A 25,329-nucleotide genomic window follows, 5' to 3' on the forward strand; every position below is an offset into this window, starting at 1 on the left:
TCGATGCTCGGTTTGCTTTCTTTATCTCCTACACTGGTTACCTCATTTCCGATTAAATTAATGATCCCGAATTAGCTGCAAGAGGAGTGCGCGGGTCGTCTACCAAGGCTAGAGCTGGGTAGTTCAATACCCCAAGCAGATTTCCGGACCTGCAGAGAGAAAAAGGAGAGCAGGGAGGTCACCGGTTTTCGCAGGCAGTAAAGGTAAGGGTGCACGTGCAATCGGGGGGACCCTTAAAACTTTCTTGAGTTGCACGCAAAGGCAATCCCCGCGGCCCGGTGGTCTGGGTTCCGGAAAGCCCAAGCTAAACCGGTTTCAGGGTTAACTTGCATGACGATCGAAGTCAGCCCTCTTAGATGCTTCTCGGCGCGCCGGGGACGAAGGGCACGTCGGGATCAGAACTGGCCACCTCCCCTTCCCCTGGGGTATTTCATGGGCTCGGAGTTGAAGCCCGACACCCCTCGGAGAGTCCTCCAGGGTGCCCGAGTTGCACCCTGATGTCGCTCTGTTTTCTCCAACTAGGTGCAGGGACCCGGGGAGGCGCGCGAGGACCGACCGGTCACCGCTAAAATTACCTCATCGCTTCAGCTCCCCGCCCCTTTCCCAAACCTGGAAGAACTCTCCCCTTCAGCCCGTGTCTCCCCTCCCGCCCTCCTCACCCCGATCGCAATCCAGTCTTTGGGAAACGCGCCCGCCTCCCCCGGGGCCGCCGAGCCCGGGCAGCGCGCACCGAAGGGTTAAGGGCGCGGGCCGCCGCTGCGCCGCGCGCTCGCGGTGCTCACAGCGGCTCTCTCCGCCGCCCGCCAGAGGGTGCCCCCCCGCCCCCAAGTCGGATCCTTGAGCTGCGGCGGCGGCAGCCAACTGCTCCATATTTGGCTTCTATTACACATTTACATACTGGAGCGAGCGAGCGAGCGCGAGAGAGCGCCAGGGAGGGAGGGAGCGAGGGAGGGCGGGCGGAGGGGGGAGGGAGGAGGGAGGGGAGGGGAGCGGGGGGAGGAGGAGGAGGAGGAGAGAGCAGAGTATACCGCAGACATCATTTCTACTACAGTGGCGGAGCCGTACAGGACCTGTTTCACTGCAGGGGGATCCAAAACAAGCCCCGTGGAGCAGCAGCCAGAGCTACAGCAGCCGCAAGACACTGTTTCTCTCCCTCTGCCCCCCCTTCCCCACGCAACCCCAGATCCATTTACACTTTACAGTAAGTGGCTATTTTTTTTTCTCCTCTGATTCTTTCCCTCCTCCCTCCCCCCATCCCCTTCTCCCCTTATTTAGATTAAAATCCCCCCCATCCCCGCTCTCCCGAGAGGGGTAAAAGCAACAACCGGCAAACAAACCCCAAACCCCAAACCCCAATCGGCGGCACGAAAAACAGCTGGAAGAGGAGCGAAGGAAATCGACGCGTCGTGTTGTGTTATGTGTGTGTATGTGTGCGTGTGTACATACAGCCTTCCCCTGCTCCAGCCTCCCGGGCCGACACCCCCGCTCTGGGCGCAGGGACGTCCGGCAGGGGGTCTGCCGGGGCCGGGTGGGCGCCCGCCGGGCGAGGGGGTGCGCCCGGTTTGGGGGCGCGGGCGGGGAAAGCGGCGGCGGTGCCCCGCTCCGCGGCTGCCGGTCCGGCGGAGAGTGCGGCGAGCCATGTCCTCCTCCCTTGAGGTGGCGTAAGGGGAGACGGCGGCTGCCGGGGGTCGCGCTGCCCCCTCCTCCCGCGGCCCCCTCCTCCCTCTCTCCAAAGAGGGCGGCGAGAGCCAGTGGGTCTGGAGGAGGGCTAGGCTTCCCCGCGGGTGGCCGCCTGGCCTGCGAGCCCCAGGGTGGGGGTCTCCCCGCGGAGGCCGGGACTTTGCGCACGGCCGGGCGGTGGGAGCGCTGGGGGCGCGGAGGGGTGGGAGCGAGGGGAGCCGGCGTGCGGGTGCCGGGAGCGCGGCTGGAGTGGCGGTGGCGGCCCTGGCTGCCGCCACCGCCGCCCTGTTGGTACGGCCGCTTCCTGATCATGTGCAGCGGCCGTCGCCGCCGGGAGCCCGCGAGCGCCCCGGCCCGGACCGGCGCCCCCGCCAGCGCCCGCAGCAGGAGCAGAAGAGCCGCGGCCGGCGCTGCCCTGCCTGCGCCGGGAGTGAACGGCTGCGCCGCTGCTGAGAGGGTGAATGAAGCCAGGAGGAGGGGAAAGAGGAGGCGGCGGCGGCGGAGGAGGCGCTGCGGGGATTGGGATGCGCCCTGGAGCCCCGCTGCTCGTTCACTCTGGGCCGTGCTGGAGACTCTGCCACTCCCGCGGCCGCCGCCGCCGCTGCCTCTTCCTACGTGGTTCCAGAGCTGCGCGCAGGCCGGTCCCGCAGGGGGCAGGGAAGGGGGCCGGACGGGCGGAGCGAGAGGTGAGGCGGTGGCAGAGCCCGGCGTGAGTGCGAGTGCGTGTGCGTATGTGTTTGTGTGTGCGCGGGGGAGGGGGGCAGCGAGGGCAGTCGCCATGGGGAGGGAGCCCCCTCTGTGGCCACTTGGCTGACTCTGCAGCGCCCCGACCCCTCCTCAGCCTCCCGCCCTCAGGCCGCCTTCCTAAACTCTGTAGCTTGTGCTTTCATTTTATGTCAGACCACGTAGTGGGCTGACTGGCAGCGATGAAACAATTCAGGTTTTCTAGGGAGATTGAGCAAGAACCTTAGTGGGGGGTGGAAGTAGGGTGATGTTGGAGATCCTGCCAGAAAACAACAAAAAAAATCAGTTTCTAAGAACTGTGGGGTTCGGTTCAATCCCGTGGCTGCTCTGTTTTGTTTTGCTTTCTTAGTATATAATCCGACAGATAAGAGGGTAATATAAATAGTTGGGAAGGTTGGGAAATTGCTGAAGAGTAGTAAGGGGGGAAAAAAAGCCAGTCGGAAGCTGGTTATATAATGCGCGATGTGGCTAACGAGAACGGCAAGCTATTTTTATTTTGTTTACCGTATGCTGTGCAGTAGGGACTCCTCCAAACTGGTTCTGTCCCCGAAGAGATTCTTAGCTTCCGTGTGAGATCCACAGGATACAATTAGCAAAATTAGAAGACCCTATTACACCCACAGAATAAAAACTAATGCCTTAGAGTGGCATGCTCCCTGCACATCCTGTCGTGCATGCACGGCAATGTGTGTATGCAAATAAGTTCTCCTTTGGGAATCTAGTAGTCACATCTCAATGACATTTGTGTTTTATAATGCAGGGTATTCTTAATATTTAAGCATCATCTTTACATAGAGCACACACAGTGGGTAGTTATTTGGTGGTTATTTTTAGTCATAGCTAGTTACTTTTTCAACAATGTTAGCTAAGCCATTTCTGTTTGGGTTTCTGAGGAGCCCTGCAGTTCCTAGAAGCTCCTGTTAAGCCCACCCTCTGGTGTATTTGGTGGGTGAAGGTAGTTGGATACTTGAGCTTTTTTTGGAATGAAGCTTATGCCGTTATGCCGGAGGAAGAACCAGAGAGAAGGATGGGAAAATCCTGCACATGAACTCGTAGAAAGGGATTGCACCATAGCGGCTAATGCTGTGGCGTTTAATCTCCTCTGATTGCCCTCTAACTGTGCATGCATCAGTCAATATTTTAGCAGCTCCACACACAAATGGTCTTGAATGCCACCTTCTCTGTAAAGCAGAGGTTGAAGGGCTCTCCTGCCTGCCTTTCTCATCATGAAGATACTGTCAGTGGTGTAGGTTTTCGTTGCACTTACTCCAGCCCTGATCACTCATGTAATTAGATCAGGCTGCCATGGCAACAGACAGTGTTCCTCGTCCATTCAGGTGGGTTTGTCTTGTGCCTGGACTACTCCAAGTGTTTTATGCACAGTATTTGTGCTGCCCAAGCCAGACGAGAGACTTCACTATTTCAATTGGTCTTCTTTCAGTCATCTGGACTGGAGACACTGAATGAGGCTTCTAGCTACTCAACTTTTATAAAGGAGACCCACAGGCTGTTCTTACTGGGTGCAGTATGTAAATGCATCTCCCTGGACAGTGAAAGGAGCCCAACAATCCTGCTGGTGTTTATTGTGAACAGATCAACAAGTATTTGGTACTTGTTAGAAACCTTTCAGAGCTTACCAAAGCAACATTTCTTTTGCAGGCTGGTGCCTCTGGACTTGCAGGCACTTAACCCTTTCAGGTGTGAAAACGCTCGTCCTTTAGAACCTAAGTTGCCAATCGTCGTGACTGGTTTTTTAAGGGGTTTATTCAGTGCAAGTTATTTATTTGGGAAGGATATCTCCGTTGTCACATTTTAAAACTTTACAGCCATCATAATAGAAAACGGTACTGACAGTAGGCAGCCATACTGAATGTACTCATTCTTCCTTTGGATCTGTTCCCCGTGATCTTTACAGCTGTGGCAGTTAGTTAAGAGGTTTTTGTCTCAGGTAAGAGAGGATATAGGCCTATAGCTGGTAGACTGATAATGTATGGTGCTTTTGCACCATAAACAACTTGTACTCTATTTTGGGATATAATTTAATGAGCACTTAATAATTTAGAGAGCAGCATTCTCCTCTTTGCGTTAGGGCGCCACCTTATTAAGCCTGCTAAGCAAAGAAAAATAATAGTGTTGCAAAAAAGAAAAGAAAAGTAGGTTTGGTTGTTGAAGCTCTGTATTGCTCAGGCATTCCAAATAAGGGGGAGTATTTTAATAACCCTGATATTTGAAAGAAAAATAATGGAGAAGAATAATGTCTTGATTGAGTTGTGACTCTGCCAGTCTGTTTACAGTGTTACAGCCCCTTAGCTAAATTGGTAAATCCTTTTTTTCCCCTGGGGCTAGGATTGAGAGAGCTACTCAGTGCTCCTCACAGGGGGTTTACGAGTTTCTACCGGTTAGTGAGTTTATGTGGTTGGTAACTTGATTGTGGCCTGCTCAGATGAAGCGTTACTGTTAAAACGGGCTATTATTTATAGGAGGTAAATAGATGGGGAGCAAGGATATAAAGTAAGGCACAGAAGTTTAAGTTTTACACAACACCTTGGTGGTCCTGGATTACCTTTTGCAGCATACAGAAAATTGCTTTCCTTGCAGTGAACTGTGAATGTGTGTTTTTGAGTGCACAAATAAATTCATGCTAAAGTAAGTTGAAAAATGTACTTGATTGGGAACAGGGAAAGACAATATTTTGTTCTCTGATTTTGTTATAAGGGGGTTTGATAAACAGAAGTGATACTTGATCAGAAATATTATAACTCGGCTTCAGGGCCTCTGAATTGCCTTTTACTCTTAGAGAAAGATTTAAAAAAAACTCTTTAGCCGTTAGATTTTGGGTCAAATATCTGTAAATGGCCTTATGTTTCAATGTACCTTACTCAGTTGTCTGGGAGTCCTGGGACGGGCCAGCCTTAAAAGATTATTAAAATATTAGTTTTCTACGACTCCTGTTTTTGTTGTCATTACAGAGTTCAAGGACTCACATTCCTCTTACATCGTGTGCCTTTATTTTTTTTTTCCATTTTGAAATGTCAAGTGGATTTTACTTTTGCATTTACCTTGAATGACAGTTTCTGATGACTAACACACTGTAACACTGGCTCATTTTGTTTCCTATTAGAAGTTAGTCCATAAACATATTTTACTAAAACCCTGAAATTTAGTAAAGATAGGAGTGAATATTAATTGTTTAAACTATAGTTGTCTGAAAGTAACACATAGTCTAGACTCTGAAAGGCTTCAATACTTGTATATGTAAAGTAACATAGTACAGCAAGACAGAATATCATTTTCAGGGGGAGATAGATAATTTGATTTCCATTGCTTTATGTTTTCAGAATAATTCAATAATTTGAATGATTGACTTCTGTGAGAGATATAAGTATGTGCAGCTTAGCTTCTTCAGAGAACAGATTTAGTTTTGGTCATACTTCCAAGATTATCAGAAACGGGCCTTCCTTATTTCGTTAGAAGCATCAAAAATAATAAATCGTAGAAATCCCGATAGATTTCTGTTTTAAGGCCTTACATACAGGACTGCCCTTTTTTCAAGAATGAACTTTATAGTCATCGATCATGCTATTCAAATTTTAGTTTCATTTAATTCAGTTTAATAAAATGCTCATTCAAAAGTTCTTTAAGAGGTGATGTAATAATGAGTATGCCGAATGTTAGTTTTAGAGAATATTTTTAAATGTTAGCTGAAAGAGTTGTAATTGGATCGAGGTTTTAAAAAAATATATAAATGCTTAAAATTACAAGAGTAATAAAAAAACTTTAGGTAAATAATCTTTATTTGTGGAGGCAGTTTTTAAAAATCTTTTTCTTGTTTTGTAATTTATATATTTCTGTTTAGCAGTGTAGTAATATATTTTATAATCCTTATAAATCTAAACTCTTCAGGCTAATGTATTATAAATATTTATACTACATGTTACTACCATCTCAAATGTACTAAAACATGTTTAGAACTATTACAGACAAAAAAGCAACAAGCATTATATTTTCTTTGACATATTTGATGTGAGGAGAAATGTTTCATTGATTTTTCTGTAACTTTTAATGCATCCCATTTGTCGAGTAATGAAACTGCAATGATAATTGCCATAATGTAAGCAAAATTTTATCCTGAAAAGTGACTTTTCAGAAAATTCATTATAGTGTAATCAGACTTTGAGACTTAAGGGGGCAGAGGTTCCCCTGAGTATGGTATTTTGATTCAGGCTGAGAGGAACTCTTTTTTCTTTTTTTTCCCCACTTAGGTGCTCTTTAACATGACATGTTTCGAGGGAGTTATTTAGCAGAAGTTTTTAGTGATAATTGTCATAGCTGCAAATCTATAAGCATTTATGCTTCTAACATTCGAAGAATATGTAATTTTCTATCCCTGTGTATGGTAAATTTTCTTTTATTGCACCCTTAGCTTTGGCCTATTCTCCTCGAAGTATTTATATTACCTCCTGTTTTTATATTATTTGTGCAGTATCTCCTCCTTACTAACTATCACGTCAATATTATTTAGGCCATCTTTCTTGGTAATCTGCCGGTATTAGTAGTATTGTGTTATGTTGCTCTGCTGTGCTTTTAACATATTAAATATTTCATTTTTAGTGTGTATATTGTATAAAACATTCTATAGGTTATTTTCTTGTATATTGTTTGTATGTTTTTGCAACAAATCCACTCTGCCTTGCTTTTTTAATTCTTGTGTTCTTTTTAATTCTTCCCTCTGATGGAATACAGCAAGTTATGTTAACAGTCCTAATTACGCTAACTGATGTAGCAACACAAGTATTTTTGAAATAAGTAGGCATACTGATGCGAGAGTAAATTAATATTTTACAGCATTTGCATCATGTTTGACTGTTCTCTGCACTTAGCAGAATAGGAGGAGACTGTAATTTGGACTCTATAAAACCTTATCTGCCAGGTGATATGTAAATAGGATTGTGTGCACACACATCAATATACAAGCAAACACTCTCTCAACTGTTAGCTCATAAAGCCAGCCCTGTCTGCAAATCCGTGGTACCTGCACCTTGTTTGAAAATGATTATCAAGTATTTTGATGCTTCATTTGAGATGTTATTCGATAAAATCAACACCCACCTCCACCCCCTTGAAACAAGTACTGTGTAAGAATAAATAGAATTTTGTGAGCTTGTATTTAACTTGGCCACTATTTATATTTGTAACTCAACAAGCTTCTTAGTGGAGGGATAGTGTCTTCCGAGGACTTGAAAGACATTGTAGGCTAGGACAGCTTACCTTCTTTCTCTATACTCACAAATTGCATGTGGGAAACCAAGGACTAGAAAACTTACTTCTTCTGCATATCAGTCCCAGGCATGCAAGAGATGCTTAAATAAATACTTGGTGAATGAATTAGTTAGAAGTAAGAATACTTTGGCTACTATTCATTACTTTGAAAAGTGTTGGAAAGCAATCGAAATTATTTTCCTTTCCAGCTGGGCTGTGCTCTTAAAAATAGTGAGTGTGTATGGATGAAAATAATCATGACTACTGAGATGTGTTGCCATGTACCCGAGGATAATTGGCTCACTTACCTGTTTACAGATTATTCACTTTGGAGATCATATTCATAGCTCCAGAATAGTTTCTTTCTGACACTCAGTATAATCCTGGGCCTTCTCTTTCCTACTGTTACCTGGCGTGGGCTTAGGAAACCCAAGCTAAATTTAAAATCAGCCTAAACAAATATGCAGATCAGCTCCAGTCATCAAAGACTGAAAATCAGTCCAGCAATGACTAGTTTGGGGATTATTTTATAATGACTGTGCTCCTGATTCTGTCTATTTCATGTGGACAATTGGGAATTACCAGTATTTAGAAATACTATTTTAATAGCTAGGGCTAAAAGTTATGTTAGCAGATCGAGTCTTCAACTTCTTCCATTTCTATGCATAGGTCTTTACCTCACAAAAACTACTACAAGCACCAAGCTCCCTGATGGAAAGGTATATGGAAGATTCATTCATTCTTTCTTTCATTCATCCATTCACACATTCACTCATTCATCGTACAGTGGATAATTTTTACTTAACCATGTGTAAGGCATTGTGACAAAATGAGAATGAAGTAGCCATACATTCAATAATTTACTTAAAAGATTAGTGGAAAGTTGAGTGAAAACATGCATACTTTCAAAGTTTTTTCTGCACTTGATAATTTTCTGTCCCATTACGCTGGTCTCCTAATAACTGTGCTCTCATGATTGTCCCTCAGGTTGCATGTTGATAGTAATATATGCCACATTAAAATTAGACTTCGGCTCAATTACTATTCAGTCCATGCCCATTTTCACATGATATTCCTGTGATTACCAGCATGTTTATCCGATGATTGGTTAGAATCATTAGAGAAAAGAATGACAGTGGCTGGCTTAAGTGGGGAGACCAAGCTCTTCACTTGATTGAAGGGATGACCTTTTTGTATGTTGGCCTCCCTCCGAGCCCTGTTGAATAAAACCAGACCTGCCTTTGTAGCTGGCTGGTATCTGTGTAATTCTCATAAAGCAAAATGCAAAATTTGATGTTCTTGAAGTTCAGATTTCAGTGCATAGACACGTTCAGGGGGAATTATTTTTTAAAGCAATTTGTTCTGTTTTTCATTTTAATTTCTTCTCCTGCCCTCCCTGGACCATTGCAGGAGCGTCGTGCAGCAAGTCACCAGGGTAGCCCCTTCAAGCTGCAGATTTGTTGGTCATCCTTGTACAACAGCCTTCTCCACGGCCACTACAGGGAAGTCCATCATGTATCAGGTGAGAATTTTGCGATGCTCGCTAGTTTCCATCTGAGGATCAAGTCTGACCTGGGAAAATCGCCTACTAGCCGTATGTTAGCACTTTGTGGACTGTTTAACATAATTGTCTTCGTAAACTGTACTGTGTGGGAAATTGGGAAATTGCCCAGAGAGGTTTTATAAAACTTGGGCGAAAGTGTCCCTCTTTTGGGTTTTATTTATTTGTTTAATGAAGAAGTCTGCATTTGACTCTGTGATGATGGATTATTGTGTGTTGGGCTTGAGCCTGATCCTTTTAATCGTCACCTTTACTTGATGCAATGAGAATGTTTTTGCTACCAAACAGTTATCTTAAGTCCCAGCTTTCATGTTTGAGGTTATTGTTATAGTATGACACATGTTTCGGGAGACAGAGGCCTGTTTGTTCAGTGGCCACCAGTATTTGTTGAATCTTGAATTGCTTTGTGTCTGTTTGGATTTTACAACTTCCTGATTTCTTCATGTACAGTAAATTTTTCTGACCCGGAGAGTCATGCAGACACAGGCTGTATGCAGGGTTGATGACTCATGGTTCTCTGGTGAAGAGAGGACAAGAGGAGACTGCCTAACTGAAATCGGGAGAAATGGAAGTTAGATAGAAGTTGGGGCAATCCGAGTTTGGGAACACTGATGTACGCAAGCAAAGGAGATGGTGAAATAGATCCCCTCTTTCTATTTGCCTTGGGAGTAGTCCTGCTCCAAGCTGTGGAAATAGACTAGTTCAGAGGTTCCCAAGCCTGGCTGGGCATCAGAATCACCGGGAGAGGTTGAAAAAAAAAGAATTTGGGGCCCCACCCTAGACCTACTGAATCAAAATGAGCCTTCATGGTCTCTTGGAATCATACTGATGCTCCATGTCTGGGCAGCTCTTCCCGAGTCCTGTGCTGTTTCCTTACTTGGTGAGATGCACAGTCTACTTTTACCAAACCTCACATACAAAAGTCTGAATTTTCAACTAATTTGTTAAGAGGTGGATATCTGCTTTACCAAAATGTTCATTTTAAACGTGATTCAGCAGATTTCTTTAGATAAAGAGCTGCCTCTCCACACCTAAGATTCAGCGTTTAAGTTACATGTAAATTCCGTGGCATCTGAGATAAGAACATGGGGCTGTGGAACCAGCCTGTCTGGATTTAAAATCTAGAGCTGCCCCTGTGACCTTGGGCAGCCCTGTAACCTTTCTGTGCCTCAGTTTCTAAGTGTGTAAGATGGAGATAATATTAGAACTTTCTCCCAGGACTTCTGTGAGGATGGAGTGGAATAATCTGCAGAATAGTGCCTGGCCTATGGTCTGTGATCCATGGACATAAGCTATCACTGTGATCATGAAACTTATCTCTTGACAGGGTAATTGTAATGTTCTTGTTTTGTGATGGTTGCTCCTGGACCATACATGACTTGGAACAAGTAAATATACCTGTACCTTGGTCTTTGGACTAACACTGTAGACATTTGCAGTTCTGCAGAGCAAATGAGCCTTTTGTTTACTTTTCTGAATTTTGTGTTAGTCCAACTTTCTTACTGAGATAGGGTGCATATGTATTGTTTTTACATTGTTGTAAGGTGACCGATGAGTTGCGTGCATAAATGAAGTATCTGTGGTCTGAGTAAAAACAAACAAAAACCTGAATGATGAGGGTACTGTGCCTCAGAAAGAGTAGTCAGCAAAGTCCTGTGGGGGGTGAGGCAGGAAGTTATCACAAACACTGTATCCTTGTGAAATATGGAACTGGGTACTTTCCGTTTTATTGGCTGTGGGTTAGGGAGGTGTTCTTAAAAGAAAATTGAATAACTCCAGAGTTACATGCAAAAGCAAACCTCTTCAGGTCTACAGGTGTCAGCTGAATGGGGCTACAGTGTCTTATTGCTACTTTATCTTTTAGGAGTGTTATGCATTTTAACAGTTATATGCTAGGCAGAAAATCTTCACATGTAAGTTTTTGGGGAAGTAGTTTAATTGCCTATGTGGTTAATATACATGCAGATTTTTTTTAACCTGCGATGTTTAAGAGAATCATTTGTTAAAACAGAAATATCTCAAGAATTTTATTGTGAAAAAACAGGCAGCAGGAAGTCATATGTCTTGGTCAATATGTGTAGCTTTTTGAGAAAAGATCCAGATTTTTATAGTATAGTAAGCAAGTCTGAGTGTCTTATGAATACTCGTATTACTGACAGAGTAGTGCAGCGTCACCTTGAATTTTAAGCAGCTGACATTTTCTATGATTACATTTAAAGGAAGCTTATAAGCATTATCTAAACATTTTGCATAAATAATGGCCTCGTTACAGTCCTCACAATTGATGGCTAAATGTGGGCAGGGAAACAGTACCATTCATATTGTCCTCTGTTATATTCATTAAGGTTTTTTATTTTTAAATTAAAACCTAAATTATAATTATTTCTGGTTCTACTTATTTTATAAATATGATTCAGCTCTAGCAAGTTATGACCTAACTTGTTCACAGGCACTATCTATGTAAAGAAATAATTCATTCATTTATTCACTGTGTATTTTTTAAACTACTCCACAGTGCTGCGGGAATGAAAGTGAGTAAGTGCTACCAGAAGGAGGTTAGATTCGTCGTGGTCAGGTAGGGGAAAGCAGAAATGCTCTGAAACAACGAATGGAAAGCAGAATGGGGTGGGTTGTACTTACTGGGGTAAGTTCTAACACAGAAGGAATTCAGAAGAAGGATGCTGAGTAGGACGCTGAGGAAAGACTTGGAGGAGGAGGGATCGTTTGAATTGAACCCTGAAGGCTGGTTAGCATCTCTGTGGGAAGAGATGGATTGAGCGGGAGGAAGACCATTTAAGTGGCCGAGACATAATGAGCAAGTGCATGGTATGTAACTGATGAGGCCGTTTTGGCCGAAGCACAGGTGTTGTGGACATCTGAGTTGCTGGAGTCGGGCAGACAGTAGAGAGTGGGAGAATAAAATTGCTAGAGGTCAGGTCTGGAGATAAGTTTGGAGGAATCATTGGCATAAAAATGATCTTTGAAATTGGGCTTGGGATTCTTGTGCCTGGCAGAAAGTTTCACAGGCAGGAGGGCATGACTATATTTCAGCGATGACATTGGCTGGCGTAGAATATGTAGAGAGACGGTAAGAGGCAGTGGAGGCAGCGGAGAGGAGCTGGAAGGTTGGTGTGGCACAGCCTTTGTATGCTTCCTCTTTAAGACCCGAGGCGAAGGGAGATCGGGTGGAGAAGCTGGGGTGATGCATGGGTGGATAATGGGGGTCTTCTCTACACGCCCAGGAGTCTTGGAAACACAGTGCTGAACTTCAGCTCAATGAAATCTTGGTGACACCTTTATTCCTTTAAGACCTTTAAAAAAACGGGAACTTGAGCTAATTTGAGCTAAATCTAATATGTGTGTGCATGAAAATGAATGCTGCTTTTGAAATTCAGCGCATGCAGGATCTCTTTTCATTTAAACAAAATTTTCCCTCTATTTTCCTCTAAACAGTTTTATTAAGAAGATTTTCAGTGAAGCCCTGTACATGTTAACAATTCCAGCATTTCCTTTGATCTTTTCCACTACTGATTTATTCATCTCAACGTGATATGCGTAAATCACATTGGGCCATCTACTTGACTCTGGAGCAGTTGTTCATTTGTGGCAATTCATTTACTGTACTTTGATAAATCGCATTAATATGGGTATGTTTTGTAACTTTAGAGGCTTTATGTGGACTCTTTGAAATGTGATGTGTGTGTGTGTATCCAGCTACTAGCTGCAGCTTTCTGAACAGTTTGGCTTCCCATCTATACATTATAGAAAATAAAGTAATATAGAATTAGTGAGCCTTGGCTCTGGGGAGAAAGATCCTTAGACTACATGGCTCAAAATGAAGGAAAGGGCTGGAAATTACCTGGTTACATTGCTGTTACTGGGCAGTCTCTTTTAATGTAATTGGAGAAAATTTGAAGATAATTCAAGGCTTTTTTTTTTTTTTTAACCTGTGTTATTTAGATGAGCTGCCTGTATTCCCCAAAATGGCCCAGGATGAGGCCATGGCTTACTTTCCTTTCCTAAAAGACAAGAACGTTAGGACAGGAGTGATAGGGATGGAGAAAAGAACTCCAGGGAGCAGATTATTCTGTGTGCAAATATTTAATGAACATCTAATGTATGAGAGGCATTATGCCAGCTAGGCCCTAAAAGAACTATAGAGATGCTCAATGGTTCACACTTTCTATGTATTAACTCATTTAATCCTCACTGCAGTCCTCTGAGGTAGACACTATTATTATCTCCATTTCACAGATGAGGAAACTGAGGCACAGAGAGGATAAGTAACTTGCCAAGGTTGCCCAGCTGTTAACTGGTCGAGTCGTGCTTGGACCTCAGCCTGTACTCTTAACTGCTGCTGTGCATTTTCTCTCAAGCCCTGAGCTCTGTCCTTGAGAAGCTTACAGTGGAGTCCAGAAGGCAAGGCAAGCCAAGGAGTAATATTTAAAGAACCATAACAGAGGTGCAGATACTCTCAGAGGTCGGGATCCGAGAAGGGATCATGGGCGATGAGCCTTCAGGTGTGGTGTTTGCCTGTCTGTATGTTTCTTCATCCCTCCCTGATATTCCTGTGTACTTTCAATAATTATTAATTGGAGAAAATGATGACAGCAGCAATATGCTTATCTGTGTTTCAGGGGGTTGGCTTAAGCTGGGTTCCAAATGTTGTTGAGCATCAAGAGTCCCGGTGAGATGATGAACTTTTGACTCTTCAAAGAGCTTCACTGGGTCATTGCTCAGCTTGCAAGATTTGGCAGATAGGAGCTATTTATCTGTCTGGTTTGATAGGTGACAGGGTGGCGCTGGAAGCCACCCTAAGAACAAAACATGCGGTGAAAGGAGGTCACGCTCGAGTTGGGGTGGCCACCAGGAAGCTCAGATCTCATATACCCTCCTGTCCCTGTCCCTCCTAGTCTCTGGTATTCTCTCTTTGACTGGCCCAGTGGCTGAATCTTAATGAATCTCATGTCAACAGGATAGAGAAGAAAGATCATTTTTCTCTTAGCCTGCTTACAGAAGGCCAGTTTGTCTTTCTTATGCTGAATGAAAATTAGAAGGATTTTTTTTTAATGTCTTCAGAGGCAAGTCTCGCTTTATAGGCACACGGAATAGAAGAAGCCTTGCAGGATTTACTCTCGGCGCGCTAGGCTGGCAGCCCCAGCCTCCATCCCAGCTGTAATCATATGTGATGCATTTTTATTTACAGATTAGAAGGCTCTGACTCTGACATATGACTAACCGAGAAGCTCCTCCCTACAACAGTTGTATGTCATCTGCTTCAGAGAACTAATTGCTTGGCAATTCCCCGTTGGTAATTCCCTCTTTATTTTCTGATGAGTTACTTAACAGTGATGGGCTTGTTGAGCAGAGCGTTGAGTTTAATGTGTGCTCCAGAAGCTCCACTGTAGGCCTGGGGGATATGTTTTTCAAATTCTGCTTAGCTTTACTGAAGGAACACTGAAACCATTATATGGCCTGTTAATATTTCACTCAATACAAGGTTAAATGCTGAACGGTGTGCAATTTTCCAAAAGAAATCAAAACCAGGCTTCCTTTTTAAATGAGCCCCTGTGCATTCGAAAATTATTAAAAAAGGATTTAATATTTATCCAGTGTTTAATGCTTTTTTAAAAATATGATTTAAAATGGAGGAGCTTTCCAGTGCACTGCAGAGTGAGTGTGGTGTGGTAGAAAGCAGTTGGACTGGGAGTTTGGGGACCGAGTTTGTTTCTTGCCCTGCCACAGGGTGACTTAGGCTGCTCAGTCTATCTTGCTGGGCCTCAGTTTCCCCATCTCCAAAAAGAAAAAAAACGATGGTTGTAAGAAATGATTGCTCAGGCCCCTTCTGTCTAACACTATACAGTTCCATGAATAGATTTTATTGTTATTCTTCCTCCCAGCTCCCCCAAGACCTTTGCTCTGTCAAACATCATTTGCTGTTGTTTGACTTTGTTAGGTTTTGTTTTTAATTAGAATTTACATTTTTAGCTATTATTGTGTCATTATTTATAGAGAAAGTCATAAGTGGTGCCTAAAATCATTTATTACCCCATCTATGTTAGTTTCATATCTTAACACTTGCTCTGCTCTTTTTGACTGCCCTTGCTCCCATGCCCCAAACAACATCCATTTCTGGAGTGGGTGCGTTATAACTGGAAAGAATCTTTCAGCTAATTGTGGAATTGTTTTTTGCAAGGAGGGCGCAGAAGCTCTGCTCTTCTTTGCAGTAGTATCAAGGGTCAGAGTCTGCTTTTAATTTGCAAGTAGAAATCCTTTTGATGTCATTTGGTTGTACCTGCAGGTGCAGATTTGAGTCTCGAGGTAATTCCTTTTCTCTTCTGCATCAGCTTTGCCAATTAGTGTGTGTGCAGCATTAGCTTGTCTTATTGGATAATGTAGAAGTAGTTCACACTGATGTCCCTTGATTCATTGCAATTTTAATAGTTTCTTTAGGCAACTAGTGCAAACAGAAGAGGTGACGTTTAAGAGAGTTTTGTTTTGTTTGTTTTATAGGCAGAGAGGAAGAGAGGAGGCAGTACTTAGGGTGATTAAGAGCGAGGGCCTTGAAGACAGGGAGATGGAGATTTGAAGTCTGGCTCCGGCTCCTTAAGTGTGGGACCCAGGCCACATTTCTTAAATCTGTGGTCCTCAGTTTCCTCATCTGTAAAATAGGGATGATGGGGCCGGCCTGGGTGGCTCAAGTGGTTGAGTGCACGCGCTCTGCTGCGGCGGCCCGGGGTCCGCCAGTTTGGATCCCGGGCATGCACTGATGCACCGCTTGTCAAGCCATGCCGTGGCGGCATCCCATATAAAGTGGAGGAAGATTGGCATGGATGTGAGCCCAGGGCCAGTCTTCCTCAGCAAAAAGAGGAGGATTGGCAGATGTTATCTCAGGGCCGATCTTCCTCACACAAAATAAATAAATAAAATAAAATAGGGATGATGACAACACCTATCTTTCAAGGTTGTTGGAAGGAGCAAATGAGCATTTGCTATATATTGCATATGGTAGGATCTCAATACGTAATTAAAAAAAAAGAAAGAGGGTGAAGGCATAGCGTTCAAGAGCTGGGGAAAAAACAAGAGCAAAGGAAAGAGGTGTGTCTTTGGGGTACTCAGGGTAGGAGGAGCCTACTCTCTCCACTGATGTGGGTGTGACGTTCCCCCCAAGTTGATCTGCTCCACAGAAGAGGGTGTTCCCTGCTCCGTGACTGATAGAAATACTACATTTTAAACATCTGTTGCCTACCCATTACAACAATAAAAGAAAACCAATAAAAGCAAAAGTTCCTTTTGATTCCACCATCCCAGTCCATAAATCACATTCACTTTTGTCTGTCGTCTTCTAGTTCCTGACAGTTTAACATAGATCTTTTTTTCAGCTTTGCTTTTTCCATTTAGCATAAACATTCTCATTTGCAACCTAGACTTTACAACGATCATTTGCAAGGATTATATAATATTATATTCAGTTGTTTTCTCCTAATTTAAGTTTTGTGTTATGTGTGGACGTTTGACTTGTGTCTAATTATTGACTATTTTAAAGCTGTAGTGAATGTCTTTGTATACTAAGTATTTACTTAGAATGCAGTCCCATCGGAAGGCATATTGCTACCACAGAGGGGACTTACTCTGAATTGCTTTCTAAAAGGACTGTACCAATTTACATGGTTACTAATGATATATGAGTGTGTCTTGCTTCAACTCGATTAATTGTGGGACTTATTATTTTTTGGCTAATGTAATAGCCTTCTTGGTTTTAAAATCTGCATTCCTTTGATCCCTCTCAGAGATAGAACAATTTCCGTATATGTGTATTTACTAATTTTCTTTTACACAATTAGCAAATGAGAGTCTTGATATTTTCTCAGTAATGCATATGAGCTCTTTATATGTTCTAGATATTGTTCTTTTTTTTGGTCGTATTTGCTGCAGCTATTTTCCCAGTCTGCTTTTCTTTTATTTTGACTATGTTACTTTTTGTTGTGTGAAAGTTCAAGTTTTTGTATGATCTGTCTCTCTTTTCTTCTGTGATTGCACCCAGGGCCAACCTGGAAGGAAGAAGAGAGATGACTGAGCTCACATCCTGCACCAGGCCAGCCGCCGGCGGCTTTGCTGGGAATAGTTCTCATTCTCATCTGCCCACGGCTCCCCCTGGGAACTGTTGCCTGTTGAAACCCTAGTGCTTTCTCCTGCCAAGGGCCCCCTTTCCTCTTCTCCTCCCACCTGCTCTTCACTCTGTGACCTTTACCCACCCTGGGCCGGTTTCCTAGCTGTCGAGTCTCCTCTGCCTGCCTTTGGGGTTCCCTGCCCTCTGCTGCTGACCCATGTTTCTCTCAGGGAGCCCTGCCCTGGGAACCGGGCTGGAAGCCTGGCAGCCTCCCTCACTTGGGCCTGGAGAGATCAGTCAGGAGTTTCAGGCCTGGCCAAGTCGTTGTCGAACGAAAATAAAAGAACCGTTATCCAACGACTCTGGGTTGGGGTCTTCACACCTTCCGCTCATTTAGTCCCGCAGGCCGCCCTGCTGAGGAATGGGGTTTGATTTTCATGCACGTTAGAGTAGAGAGGCACACTGCTGCCCTGCTTGCTTCCTGTTGCAGCTGTTCCCTGGAGAGAGCTCTCTGGGCAAGAGGTTGGGAGCAGTTTCCTAGTTACTGAGCTTTGGGGAAGTCAGGACTCAAGGTCTGAACATGGGCTCGTCACTCAGCTGGGCGGAGTGGCTTAGGATGTGCTGTACCTCCTAAGTGGCCTCTCGAGATTTTCTGGTCCAACCCATTTTCCTCTCCGAAGCCAAAATGAACATTTATTACTATTAGACATCTGTTTGCATCTCTGTTTTCCTTTCCCTCCCCTGGTTTTTCATGGCCTTTGGGATAAAGTCCAGAATCCTTGACCCAGCTCAGCAGGTTTTGGAGACCTTGCTTATCTCTCCGGCCCTATCACTCATCTGTTGCCCCCTTCTTCGCTCACTTTAGCCATAGCATTTCCTCCTTAGAAGCATCTTGCTTTCTCTTATGTTCCAGCTTTTAGTCATGCTGTTCCTCTTCCTCATCCAACTCCCACCTCTCATCTGTCTGGCTAACTTTCCCTCATTCTTAAAATCTCAGCTTAGAGTTCTTTCTTCGAGGAGCTGGGGTCTAGGTTATGTGCTGCCTGTTTGGGGCTCCCAGAGCACCCTGTTCTTCCCTTCTTCTGCACTTTGTGGCCCTTTTCCCAGCACAGTGACAAGAAGGACTCTTTCTTTCTTTCTTTTTTTTTTTCCCCATTTTTGGCATTTGACATCTAGTAGGCCTGCAGTAAATATAAGCATTTCCCCCACAATGTGAATTTTTATGATACGAATTGGATGTGATTCCATCTCTTAATATAGACCATGACTTACATCATTTTGGTCTGGAATCAGCATTGGGCCCAGTGGACCACACTGGTGGAAAAAGCTGTGGCATCTGTTTGTTTGAGTAGCTTTGTGCTTTACAAAAGTAAGTGATAAAGGTGATAAAAATGTGTAAGAAGGCTGTGCTAAGGAGAAAGAAATGATAAACGCCCAATAATGAATTTTCCAGAACAAAAGCTATATGGAATAAAACGCTGGATTTGGTCAATGACATTTAATTTTTATAGTACTACACTTATAACCACACAAAACACTATTATTGAAATTTAATGCAGGAAAAACTTGCTTTGTTTTTGAACACCTAAAACTGTCTTTTTTCATATTGAGAAAGTTCCTGGGGCCGGCCCCGTGGCTTAGCGGTTAAGTGTGCGCGCTCCGCTACTGGCAGCCCGGTTCGGATCCCGGGAGCGCACCGACGCACCGCTTGTCCGGCCATGCTGAGGCCGCGTCCCACATACAGCAACTAGCAGGATGTGCAACTACCACCTACAACTATCTACTCGGGCTTTGGGGAGGGAAAAAAAAAGGAGGAGGATCAGCAATAGATGATAGCTCAGGGCCCATCTTCCTCAGCAAAAAGACGAGGATTGGCGTGGATGTTAGCTCAGTGCCAATCTTCCTCACAAAAAAAAAAAAAAAAGAAATGTTCAAAAAAAAAAAAAATGTTCAGAAAAGAAAAAAAGAAAGTTCCTGCTGGATTTTGATTACATGAGGATTCTTAGAAACACAGCTATCATGTTGATTGAATGAATAAATTTGAGATCCACCTCCCTAACATCTGTTCTCTGGCCTTGATCAGTCTGCCTTGAGCACTCTTGTGAGTTCGCTCTCCAACTCAGGTGAAAGTTCCTGGTGAGATAATTATCCCAAGGAGTTCATTTTGTCTGGAAGAGAGTATTTTGTCTGGAGTCCTAAGCAGGTTGGTCAAGTTGAGGTGAAGCACTACATAGACAGGGGAACCCTGAAACCCTGCTCTGTGTAACCCTGCCCATGAGGAATGGGACTGATGGGGTGGGTGGGCTCTCTGACCATGATGTCTGGGCCCCTTTCAGTTGGCTAGCCAGGTGGCCATCCACCTTCTCTCTCTTGCATATGAGTTGGTCTAGAAGTTGCACTGTTGGTGGTAGGTGAGGACACCTTTTCCAGGTAGAAGGTGTCTATTTGTGGTCATTGATGTGAAGGACTATATGCTCCTTATAGAATATGGAAAAGGCAAGCCTGGCATTAGAAACTGAAGCCTGTGTCTGCTGCAGCGCCCCCCATAGGGGACTTCCCCAAAGCCCTTTCTACCTTGCTCTGTTCTGGCAAGTTCCAGGTGGGGGCAGCAAGGACTTTGGATGAATTTTGTTTTGATGACTCTTCCCCTTTTCAAGGCTCCCTTTCCAGTTCACCTCTGGAGCTGCCTGGGTCACTGCAACCCAGACCACTGAGAAGTATGACCCCAAGTTGTGTGTTTTTGGGGAGACAACCTTTCTATAAGGAGCTGGGAAAAGGATGTTTCCCTTTGGCTGCTGATCTGACACTTTTCATAAGATTAGCAGTTCTTTTTTCTTTTATAAGTGGTTGTAGGCCCGTAAGACAAGTTTATCTGTTATTTTATTAACAGGGGAAAAAATGATCTGGTTATTGATTTAAAAATCTCCTTCCATAAAACCTTGCTTTCTACTGAGTATGAAGGAAATATGGTGATAACATCTCAGCCCAAATTTTAGTATTTTCTTTTGGCTTTCCTGTTCTGTTGAAGCCTCTGTAACCCTGTGTACCTTTTTCTACTCTTCAGAAAGAACAGGTTGTATTTTTTTTCCATCTCGGTGTCATCCAGTTGAACAGTATTATTTTAACAATCTGTGTAAACAGATACAAAAGGAAGAAGCCTACTTTCTGTTTTTCCCCTCCTCACAAGTTTTAGATCCATTTCAGTCATCCTAGAGACTAGAAGAGGCCAATGTGAGTAAGAAGCAATGTTAAAATGAAGAAAAATATTTTTGAATGTGACCTTGAAACATGGGTCTTTGCAGTAGTATATGAGCCTTCTCCCAACAAAAGTCTAGAAGTCACAGTTCATATCATCTTTAAGTCCTGGAGAGAGGATTGTTCGTCTGTGGAAATGAACCAGTGCACTGTTTGCTCTTTCATTGTGCAGAGAACATTTGGTGACTTGACTAATCTCAGAGTTTCTGTCTCTGACTGGTGCACTTTTTACTGTTTGCTCTGAAGTCTCAGGAAATGATTTCCTTAAAAATTTTTTTTTTTAACTTTCCCGTTTTAAATGTGCAGGCTCTTCAAAGACTTCAGTGGGATGCAAGTCGTATGTTTTCCTGTTTCTCTTGTAGGACGAGTCAAAACTACCCTTTTCTCTTGGGGGTGTTTTCCAGTCTGTGCCTCTGATTTAGTGAAGACATACAGCCTTAAAGACCACAGTTATCTAGACCATGTGCAGTGGCTGGTGTGTCATGGTCTACCTCAGCTGATAATAGCACATCCCAGAATTCAGAGTGCTTTGGATGTTATCGTTTCACTAGATAGTCATGACTCCTTGAGCAGAGAGTATTCTGCTCATTTTCTAGAACCTAAGAGGCTGACTGATTTGCTAGGTTTCAGTGGCTAGAACACATGTGGCCTGTGCTGTAACCCTGGTTTTCTGACCTGCAGTTCAACTCTCTTCTCCATTGTTTTGTATAGCCGAGATAGCCCAGGAATTGTGCAGTCTGAAAAGACATAACTTTGCTTAGTTGAAGTGGCACCATAGAACAGTTTTGAGCTGGAAAGGTGAAGAAGTGCAAGAGTCCAGCTCCTTGAATGTATGCAATCCCTAGTTACCCCTTGAAACATTGCATTATAAATTTAGGTCTTAGATGTTTTCGTAGTGCCTAAGCCTAAACTTGATGGGTAGCTAGAGAGTGTTTTTCCTTTTGCAGCCACTGCACCTTTAAAGTTGAGCTTCTAGAGCTGTATTTCCTTTAATGCACCAGTGTCAGCAAGGTTAGAAACACCAGGAAATAAAATTGATCTCTTATATGGAATCTTGAAATCTGATGCCATCTTCTCTGAGAAGTCCTTTCCTATGTGGATGAGAAGGTATTACAGACAGATCATTTCCATATCTGTAGGTCCCCACTGTCTTTCTGCCCGATGCCACAGAAAAGGGTTGAGGAAGCTTATCCAGCCACCTGTGAATCAGATTTATGCCTTCTGGGCTGGAGAGAGGCAGTGCAGGACATTGAGTCGCTTCCATGACGAGTATCTGCTGTTCTGTGACATCTAGTGGTTAATCTTTTAGTAAAAACACCATCCATCTTTTGATTCCAGAAGCATGTATAATAATTGTTATGAAGCCACTTCTTTCTTTGCAGAAGTAATTTGGTGGCTGACGACCATGCTGTTAGTTTCAGAAATTTTTAGAATCTGATTCACTTTTAGACTTGACTGAAGCCAGATTTTATTTGCGGAAGCCTATTAGTGATACTGCAAAGGAGACAAAGGCCATCTCTCTTTTAGGTGTCCCCCCTCCCCCCATCTCTTTCCTGCTTTTTCCTAGGCGTCAAGGAGATACAGCCTGGCGGGGGAATTTTGCTTGCTGATGGAGTAGCTAAGAATGTTTCTCTCTAACAGGTCACAGAGAGTGCTGGTGGACATCTCCTCTTGCCCCAAGATCTTCGTTGGAAGTCCACGGGACTTGGTGTCTTTGCCGTTCAAAGTGTATATGAACTCGCCAGGAGGCATAATACGTCACCATTTTATTCTGGGCCACCCTAAAGGATGACACCCAGCTTCAGAGACCTCCTCTTGGACATCCTCCCTGAGAACCAGTGTTTTAGCTCTCCCGTTGTCTGAAATCTGTTTCTGACTGATTTTGAGCTGGCTCAGGCTTAGTCATTAAATGGCCAGAACAGTGTTGAACGTTCTGCTTGATGAGCTTGCAGCTACACACCTTTTGTCACTTTCAGAGCAGCAACTCCCTCTTGAGCTCTTGTCAGTCTTTACATAGATATGGTAGAAAACAGGCACCAATCCATTCTTTCCATCTTGGCGTTTGCCCACAGGCGTAGTCCTGGGATGACCTGGAGTAGAGGCAGCAGAGGATAAATTCATCTTGCACAGACTTGTTCGTGCTGGTTCCGGCCTGTCTCTCCCCACAGATCTAGCTTTTAAATACTCAAGTGATTGGTTTTGTGTAGGAATGTGTGGATTGTTGGATTGGAATAATTTTCTCCCTGGATTTCTAGTGTTTACATAAGCAGATATAAAAAAATGTTCTATTGATTTAAATAGCAGGCCTTATTTTAAAAAGTTACAGGTGCTTAATGATGGTACAGAATAAAATTGTAAGTTGTTTTTTTTTATTACAACGTGTAACACAACCAAAAGGTGTGTGTTAATTTGTGTCAGGAAAGGGTCAAAACTGAAAATTTGCAACAAAGACAAACTGGAATAGAACAAGAGCAAACAGAAGCTGACAAATATATGCCCCTTGTTGGGAGTTCAGCCCATGGAATGTTATGTAGGACAAAAGGAATGGAAGAGATATTTCAGTAACATTTTGTTCTCTGTCAAAAACCTTCTGAAATATAAATCTGCTGTGTATTGGAGAATGGATACAGCAATTGATTCAAGTTGAATAGCTTTCATTTAACTAGAATACCCCACAGAAAGCATTCTTGTTCTGACAACCATATTTTTGCTTTCCTTGACTTAAAGAAAATTGAATTCATGTTTACGTATCTTATAGGATTGTTTTATGGACAAAGACACAGGTCAAATCCCATCCCAGCACGGTGGCTATTGTTACTGCAAATAGAAACATTTCTAAATAAAATAAAAACATTTCTAAGCCATGGCCTGTGGCCTATAGTAATAATACTGGGTTGGTATTATGAAACCATTTGCAACTATAAATAATTCAGTCATAGATGTGCTTTTTGTTTAATTGTTTTTTTTTCAAATTCTAGTCTCTTGCCAACACACGTACTCATACATATATTTCACCTATTTGCGTAGTAGAGAAGGAGGACTATGAATATATATAATAGGAGTCAACTTTATTTTGGACTTTTTGGAACTGATCAGCTTTTTTCTTCTCCTCGTGATGCCCCCTGGATTGCTTCCAGTTATTGAAATTTCATAATTGCCCACAAATATGGCTGCATCGGTTTAAGGGTCTTGCCATGTCAACCAACCCAGTCAAAAGCTAGTAACCAGTGTTAGTGGTTTAAGAAGGTCAACTTCAGGGGCCGGCCCCGTGGCTTAGTGGTTAAGTGCGCGAGCTCCGCTGCTGGCGGCCCGGGGTTCGGATCCCGGGCCTGCACCGACGCACTGCTTCTTCAGCCACACTGAGGCCGCGTCCCACACACAGCAACTAGAAGGATGTGCAGCTATGACACACAACTATCTACTGGGGCTTTGGGGGAAAAAAAAGGAGGAGGATTGGCAATAGATGTTAGCTCAGAGCCAGTCTTCCTCAGCAAAAAGACGAGGATTAGCATGGATGTTAGCTCAGGACTGATCTTCCTCACAAAAAAAAAAAAAAAAGAGGGTGAACTTCAGAATTAGGACCCCCACCAAAGGATGTTCTGTTTTTATTCCCCATTTTTACACTTCTTAAGGAGAAGTTAGGTGCTTGTTGTTTTGTTTTTTCAATTCCCAGACCATTCTCGCAGTGATCCTGGAGTCATTGCAAATGTAATTTTTAGCAGTAACTATTACTCCTGAAACATTTTGGCTCTCTATGACCTATGGTTCTGTGGAATCGGAGGTTTTCCAGGTACATCAAGGACTTAAATACAGAACATCTTAAACGTTTAGAGGCATGGATCCAAAGAAAGCTTCCTAGGAATAAAGGTCTGTTAGGTTTTAGCCCTATTTTTCCTTCAAGGTTCTAAACTAGATGCCTTGTATTTCAGTTTCTTTCTGTGTTTATACTAATCTGCTACTTGGGTTTGTTGTTTAAAAATACACAGCTCTTAAAAATACAAAACAGCTCCAACCTGCTGCTTCTTACCTTGACCATCTTTTCTGTCTTATTGCTAGACTGTTGTTTCTCTTTCTACTTCTCTGGGATTTTATCTGGCTCAACAGTTCTAGTGTGTGATTCTGAATTCTATGGTTTGAGTTTCCTGACCAATTTCTCCTTGTATCTGAGTCCGTTTCCTGTGCTTAAAGCCTTGGCATTCCATTCACCAAGCCTAGTCAAAACTGAAACTTCTAGTGCTAATAAGATTAGTCCTTACAGCACTATTAAATTCTTCCTCTCCATTTCTTACTCCATGGCTATTACTCAAAGATGAAAATGTATTTGTGGTTAAGAACTTCATCTTGGTGTCACTTCCTAAAGACCTCCTCGATTTTTCTGTTTTACTTATACGCTACAGCTTCACACGGCAGCCACCATCAACAGGTCTTTGACAAATTGGTTGTCCCTACACATGGTTTACAATATTACACTAGCCGTTTAAAAATAATTAAGCTTCTCTCAGTGTTCTTTGCTGTGGGTCAGGGACTTTACTTGCTTCGCCATCCAACACAGAAGTTAATCACAAACGGGTCTTCTGAACCAAATAATTAAAAATAGAGCAAAGTTTCTGAACCAGGCAGTTGGCAGAAAAGTCGGTACTTCCATCTGTGCACGGTTAGGAAAATATTTCGTGATATTTAAATAGCATCAGCTTTGCTCTCTTTTGTGAGAGAGTATCAG

At 43.3% G+C, this 25,329-nt stretch overlaps 1 protein-coding gene across 8 annotated transcripts in view; it reads left to right on the forward strand.

Moving 5' to 3' along the window:
- Positions 1–979: 979 nt before the first annotated feature.
- ATXN1 (ataxin 1) overlaps positions 980–25,329 on the forward strand; it is a 381,747-nt gene continuing 357,397 nt past the window's right edge. For 6 of the 8 annotated variants that reach the window (XM_058555206.1, XM_058555204.1, XM_058555205.1 and 3 more), the window contains exons 1-2: positions 980–1,201; positions 9,094–9,205. The gene's annotated coding sequence lies outside the window, so the exon portion shown is untranslated. Of the gene's footprint in view, positions 1,202–2,040; positions 2,367–8,352; positions 8,403–9,093; positions 9,206–25,329 lie in introns of those variants that run through there. The other 2 variants (XM_058555208.1, XM_058555209.1) reach the window with 2 other exon arrangements.

The sequence above is a fragment of the Diceros bicornis genome, chromosome 14, assembly GCF_020826845.1.
Source record: "Diceros bicornis minor isolate mBicDic1 chromosome 14, mDicBic1.mat.cur, whole genome shotgun sequence".
Lineage (NCBI taxonomy): Eukaryota > Metazoa > Chordata > Mammalia > Perissodactyla > Rhinocerotidae > Diceros > Diceros bicornis.